General features: G+C 42.3%; 1 protein-coding gene across 1 annotated transcript in view; it reads right to left on the bottom strand.

The window, feature by feature from the left end:
* The window catches only part of LOC308366982 (EGF-containing fibulin-like extracellular matrix protein 1), a gene marked incomplete at its 3' end in the record, with an annotated part of 61,389 nt that overhangs the window by 3,343 nt on the left and 50,546 nt on the right, over nt 1–7,500 (bottom strand).

Here is a 7,500-nt window from a genome sequence, read left to right as displayed (position 1 = left end):
TCGAAATTGGATTGGTAAGTTGGTCGAAAGATTTTTATTTGTTTTGAAAATAGAAATAGTTGAAAAGATACATTTGAGTTTGAGACTTTGTTTAAAATTCTGTCTTTGGTCTCATAGTCTCCACTCTTCGCGTCTCTCAACTCCACTCTCATGTGTTTAATCTTTATATCCACTTATGGCTCTTTTCCTTTCTTCCCTCCCATAATCCCATTCTCTTTCCAAACAACTGACTGTGGACTGCCTAGCTGTCTAAGGTGTAAGACACATGACATTCCACTGCTTCAATCAACTCGGTAACTTTCTTTTTAACTCGTCAATTCAAATATTTAAAACAAACCGATGGAATACTATACGTAGGAAAGGGTCATGTCTGGTCACATGACTTTTCCCACACCGAAGTTTCCGTAGTGTAGTGGTTATCACGTTCGCCTCACACGCGAAAGGTCCCCGGTTCGAAACCGGGCGGAAACACATGGAACATTTTCTTTGACTCTCTTCAACTTGTTGGTAAGAAACCGAGTACCCCCAGGCTTCGTACTGAATGACGACACTCAGCACCGTTGCATGTGTGCGTGCGCGCGAGATAAACTGCAGAGGGCACCCACATGGCCTTTTGCAATTGGAGCGAATCTACCGGTTCCTCGGATCTCTCCACACTCAAGCAGTGCCACGGGTAACACCCTCACACATTCAATTTCTCGGGAGTGTTAAAGTACTTAGCCCAAACTTCCTTATGTCTCCACCCAGCTAGTTATATTGTTATTGTTATAAGTTATTTAGCTGTTATATCAAATCTGTTTCTGATCGAAATTTAGTCTAGCCAAGAATAAAATCTGTTTCCGCCCGGTCTCGAACCGGGGACCTTTCGCGTGTTAGGCGAACGTGATAACCACTACACTACGGAAACCCATACTGTACTGCAAGAAGCACAAAGCACTTTATTTCCGGTTCCGGTTATTACTAGATTTCAAACGCAATTATACTAAACACAGGTTACCAAATGGGCCTACTCGCATTAACTCTTAAACGAGCCGCCACGTCACGTAGTTGTATTTGACCTGCGTATATTGATTATTGATGCAACTGAAGCACCTAAAAAAGGTGCTGAGGAAACAGGTTTTATTCTTGGCAAGACTAAACTGTGACATGATGTCTTGCCACAAACACAACATTCAGTTTTTTCTTCATACTCTTTCCACACACGCACAAGAGAACACACACACACACACACACACACACACACACAGAGACTCTCTAACTATCGCTAAAATTAGAATGTTTTTTTTTTTTTTTTTGTACAAACAAAAGTGTGAACACTAAACAAAGAATGAAGAGAGAAGGCCTGCACAAACACAAACAGACACACACGCATGCACACACGCACATACACCCACACACACACACACACATCCACACACACATAGTAACAGACACACGCACACACACACAGACACACATAATATACCTGCACAGAGATATCAAAGCAGTGTGCAAGAGGAGGATCATGAACACACACATACACAGAGACGCACAAAGCAGGAGTGTGAGCGGATAGGGGACGCTTCAAGAGGTATCTTTGTTATCTCGCAGGAGGAAAACACTCTCTTTGTCTTCCTTTCATCTCCCCCTCTCTCTTTCTCTCCCCCCTCTTTATCTCCCTCTCTTTCTCTCCCCCTCTCTTTCTCTCCCTCTCTCTCTCTCTGTCTCTCCCTCTCTCTCTCTCGCTCTCTCTCAGTCTCTCCCCCTCTCTTTCTCTCGTTATCTCTCTCTCTCTCCCTCTCTGGTAAAATCAATGGTTATAAACCTGAAACTCGTCCTAGAAGGTTAAAAACTATCCATGTTCAAATAAATATGAACAAATATATCTCCCCCTGTTTGATCTATTACATAATACCCCCCAGAGATGAAACTGGCCCTTCTAAATGTCAGATCACTAAATAACAAAACCTTTCTAGTTACGATCTGGTTAAAGAAAACAACTTAGATTGTATCTGTCTATCAGAAACTTGGCTAAACGATGACACGGCAACACCAACTTTGATAGAAGCATGTCCGCCTGATTACAGCCTTTACCAAGTTTCTAGGAAATCAAAAAGAGCTGGAGGAGTAGGGTTGGGTACCGAGAACCGGTACCAATACGGCACCGGTTCCATACAACCGATACCTACCCGGACCGAAATGCAACGCAGATTTGAGCAGATTTTTTATTTATTTATTTATTTTTTTTATTAAAAAATTAATAATTTAACAAAACTAGCGATAGCTAACGAGAAGTAACGTTAGTGGTGTAGATCTTTCTGAGTACGATCTGTATACTTTTTTGGTTTGCTAACAGATTTCGTGGGGCACATATAAAACTGCTCCATCTCCCAATGTGTAGACTCTCGCCTGTGTCACTCACGCTCATTGGTGATAATGAAGCATTCCATATGGGACTAGTGGAAACGGGATTTGTGTTGAGGAGTTGCCATGGTAATGGGTTGACGTGTGTGGTTTCGGTTTCAAGATAAGTGTGGTTGTTCTAAGCTGAAGTTGGATACGCTTTATTAAACGGAGAGCTACCGTCTCATCCAAAGATATTCCTTCTCAATGTGAGTTCTTAAGAGAGCACTAACTCGGACACTACAATAACATTACAACAGTCTAATGACAGCGAAGAGCAGGCAGCCTTGCACAGAGCAAGCACAAACAGAGCTAGCCATCAATATAACGGAGAAAATGCCGAAAGGTAAACGATCAAAAGTGTGGCTGTATTTCGCACAAAAAGATTCAAACAACGCGACGTGCAGCATATGCAACAACAAAATTGCGTGTAAAGGGGGGAGAGAAGAGGCCCTGAACTTAAACTCTTAAAGGGGCAGCACACATTCACGAAAACAGTGGGTTTAAATAAATGCAAACAAAATAATATTTTTTTTACTCTGAAGGCGAACATGCTCATATTTCTGCAAAAATAATTACTGAAGTGTGTGTACAGAGTGTGTTTTGTATTTATTTATATTTATTTAGGCCTAAGTATACTGTAAACATTTGTTAAAAGTTAATATATTGTTCATAGTTTGAAGTTAAAAGGTTTTAAGCCAAGTGTTTTGTATTTTTTTGTATTTATAGTATACCTTAAACAGTTAATATATTGTTAAATTTGAAGAAAACTATTTGCCGTGGCAATAAATAAGCCTTTAATGTCTTTAATTAAAAAAAAAAAAGTATCGGTTCTGGCACCGTTTAGGCACCGGTATCGTTTTAAAAGTATCGGTTAAGTACCGGTATCGGAAAAAACCCAAACGATACCCATCCCTATGGAGGAGTCACAGCTATTTTCTCATCTAAACTGTTGTTCAAAATTACTGAGCTAGGTGAATTTACATCAATTGAATATCTTGCTATGGCGCTCAAACCCGAATCCGTACTGTTTGTTATTGTATATTGGCCACCCAAGCACTCGCCAATATTTGTACAAGAATTCTCTGAACTATTATCACTAACCTAAGTGTCACCAGATATGACAAAGTAGTCCTAAATGGAGACCTAAATATCCACGTAAACAAAAAAGCAGACCCAAGAACTATTGAGTTTATAAATCTTCGACAGTTTCGATCTAACTCAACACACAACAGATATAACACATTGGCACAGAAACACACTAGATTTAGGAATACCAACAGTAATCTAGCAAACCGATATCAAATCTCCCATTTATTTGTAAAGGACTGGAAAAGATAGTATTAGTCCAATTACATTCCTTTTTTGATGAATATAACATCTTGGAAGTCTTTAAGTCAGGTTTCAGAGAATATCACAGTACTGAACCGCTCTCACCAAAATAATTAGCGAACTCAGACACACATGCAAATACAGTCCCTACCTTATCTGTTAGATCTTAGTGCAGCATTTGATACCATTGATCACGCCATCCTTATCAAAAGGCTTGAAAAGCTTATTGTGTTCTCTGATTGTGTATTGAACTGGATGAAAACATATATCAGAGGAAAGAAGTTTTATGTAAGTCTAGGAATATGGAATATGTCTGAGAAACATGAAAGCTACTACGGGGTTGCACAAGGGAGCTGCTAAGGTCCATTACTCTTTTCTCTCTATATGTTTCCACTCGGTGACATCATCACAGAATAAAGTATTGATTTCCATAGCTACGCGGATGACACACAATTGTATCCGCTGAACCGATGCGACAGCCATAAAATCCATTACCAACTGTTTATTGGCAATAAAAAGTCATACTTATCGGCCCCAAATATAAAAGAGAGATGCTAACCAAGAATCTAGGAGGTCTAAACGGCTGGATTCATCATCCTGGACTCAGATTTGAATTTCAACTCCCACATTAACAAAGTGACCAAAACAGCTCTCTTTCACCTCAGGAACATAGCGAAGGAATGACCATTCATAAACCAAAATGATGGGGAGAAACTAATTCATGCTTTCATATCAAGCTGGCTGGACTACTATAATGCTCTCTTTGCTGGTCTTCCCAAGAAAACCACTGGAAGACTCCAGCTCATTCAAAACTCTGCATCTAGATTATTAACCAAAACTTAAAGGAGAGAACACATTATTCCCGTACTAGCTACTTTACACTGGCTTCCTGTTACCTTCAGAATTGTTCTAGTCCTCTGGGCGCGGCAAATAAAGCGAGGGCTATACGAGGTATAGGCACGTCTCTGGAGAGACGAATTAGGAGAGCTACCTCCGGTCCCCTGTAGGCCTCTGGGTGCGGTAAACAAAGCTAGCGGAAATATTTAACAGGGAAAGGCAGCCCTATGGTTCCGACTGAACTTACCAGGCAGAAGGGTTTATTCCGACTTTTAGAAGGGTTTATTCCGACTGAACCGACCAGGCAGAAGGGTTTATTCCTTTTATCCTGATTATAGTAATCCAAGACGCCTATTGGACATGAGTTTCTGATACGATGTTGATCATTATTTTACTCCATGCATTGCTCTTGCTGCTTGTTTTTATTGATTTTTGTAAAGCACTTTGAACTGCAACTCTTGTATGAAATGTGCTTTATAAATAAAGTCTTACTTACTTACTCTTTCTCTCTCTCTCTCAGTCTCTCCCGCTCTCTCTCTCAGTCTTTGCCTCTCTCTCTCTGTCTGTCTGTCTGTCTGTCTGTCTGTCTCGCTCTCTCTCTCTCTCTCTCTCTGTGTTCTGTCACTTTTAAGTTACTGATGATGGGAACTTTTTATTTATTTGGTAAGGTTCTCTCTCTCCTAGTCTCTCTTTTAAGGCTTGTTTTTTGTCTTTGAACCTTCCTTCCTCTCCTTCTCTCTGCTCTCCTTATCTCCTCCTCCTCCTCTTCTCTCTGCTCTCCCTCTCTTCTCCTCCTCTCTGCTCCCCCTCTCTCCTCCTCCTCTCTGCTCTCCCTCTCTCCTCCTCCTCTCTGCTCTCCTTCCTCTCCTCCTCATCTTCTTCTCTCTGCTCTTCCTCTCTCCTCCTCCATGCTCTCTGCTCTCCCTCTCTCCTCCTCATCTCTGCTCTCCTTATCTCCTCCTCATCATCATCTCCTTCTCTAAGGGCTACAGATGGAGATGAGGGCATTAGAAGGTGCCAGACACACACACACGCACACGCACACACACATGCTTTAGAAGGTGCGTGCCAGGGGTACGTGATGAGAGATGGTAAGTCCATGCTTGGTGGAAAACTGCTCACTCTGATTGGCTGACAGACAGGGCCAGTGGGGGAATGAGTCATTTTGATTGGCTGACACAGGGCTTGTCGCAGCCCATTGTTCTCTTACGGTAATCCCTGGCATGAACTCACACGCTCACACACACACTCTTACTCACACACACACAGCAATGCTGACTCATCAGTCTGACATGACACTGTGTGTTACTTCAACCCTGGATTTGGTAACAATCAGTTTTCTTTGATCTGGAAAAAATATATGTTTTTAAACATAATCTTTTTAATTAATAATAATAAAATGTTCCCCATGGTGCAGATATGTGTCAAATTCACCTAAACTAAAAACAACCCATTTGGATACGTCAGTAGTTGTTGAGCCACTCACACACACACACACACACACACACACAAACAGACGGCTGAAGGAGGTGTTTAAAAGGGGTCTTCCGAGCCAGCCAGGAGTCGAACCTAGAATCTTCTGATCCGTAGTCAGACGCGTTATCCATTGCGCCACTGGCCCCTATATTTTCATTAAGGGGGGGGGCACAAATGACACACACTCACTCAGGGAGGGGCCCCACAAGCACACTCACTCGGGGGTGGGGGGGATGGGAACATGTTGTGTCATTTATTAACTGCAGTGCACTATAGTGCCATTACGACTAGCATGGTGAATTCTAATTCTAATTTCTAATTCCATTTCTAATCCTTTGGGTCTGAGGTTACAAAGCCAGACACCCTTTTAGAGACAGCTTGGTACGTTGGTGTACGCCCACATAGGTCACAATACGGTTCCGATCCATTGCACGTATGTTGATGTATGCCCACAATACGGTTCCGATCCATTGCACGTATGTTGATGTATGCCCACAATACGGTTCCGATCCATTGCACGTATGTTGATGTATGCCCACAATACGGTTCTGATCCATTGCACGTATGTTGATGTATGCCTACAATACGGTTCTGATCCATCAGACCTTGCACCCACATTCTGTATGTTTAAATCCCCAGGATCTGTGATGAGCAGATACTACTGCATCGCCTTAGAAAAAAGGAATACAATGTTTCCGCCCGGTTTCGAACTGGGGACCTTTCGCGTGTAAAGCGAACGTGATAACCACTACACTACGGAAACCTCTATGGATGGACAAATTGGAAAATCGAAAGGGTTAATGCACTCAGGTGGTGTTCCCCCCCCCCCTCATAAAAGCTCAGAATACTCTGCGTTCTGTTTACATGACTGACAAGATAACAATCCAACAGGCTATCTAAAGAGAGGGAATATCACACACACACACACACACACACACACACCCATTCTCACACATAAACAAACACACACATACAAACATACACACACTCACACAAACACACTTTCTCACACACACACAATCTGTTTCTCTCTCACACACAAAAATATGTTTCTCTCTCACACACACACACACACCAATCTGTTTCTCTCTCACACACACACACCAATCAGTTTCTCTCTCACACACTGTCCTCTCTCCCCCCCCCCCCCCCCCCTCCACACACTTCTCACAGTGGCTCTTAGATGGAGTTGGACGCCTGTTGCCCTACAGGAGAAAGACTTTGACTCCACCACCGCAATGGTTGGTTCTGGGCTCCCCAACGTTAATGGTGGGGTCCAAATCAGCCAATTAGTCCAAGTGGCTGTGCTATTTCAAAGGATGCCTCATGTGAGAGGCATGTGAAAGGCCTTAAAGAAAGAAGGACTTACCTGCTGAGAGGTTAAGTCACAATTGAGTATACAGTGTTTAGTTGTGTGAACACTGGTTGCATATTTTCTGTGTCTTGTTTTTGTGCCAAGTTTTGTGCCTAGTT

This window comes from Sprattus sprattus (genome assembly GCF_963457725.1).
Source record: "Sprattus sprattus genome assembly, chromosome: 1".
Classification (NCBI taxonomy): domain Eukaryota; kingdom Metazoa; phylum Chordata; class Actinopteri; order Clupeiformes; family Clupeidae; genus Sprattus; species Sprattus sprattus.
The sequence above is the reverse complement of the archived record's forward strand: the minus strand, read 5'-3'. Positions and strand labels throughout refer to the sequence as shown.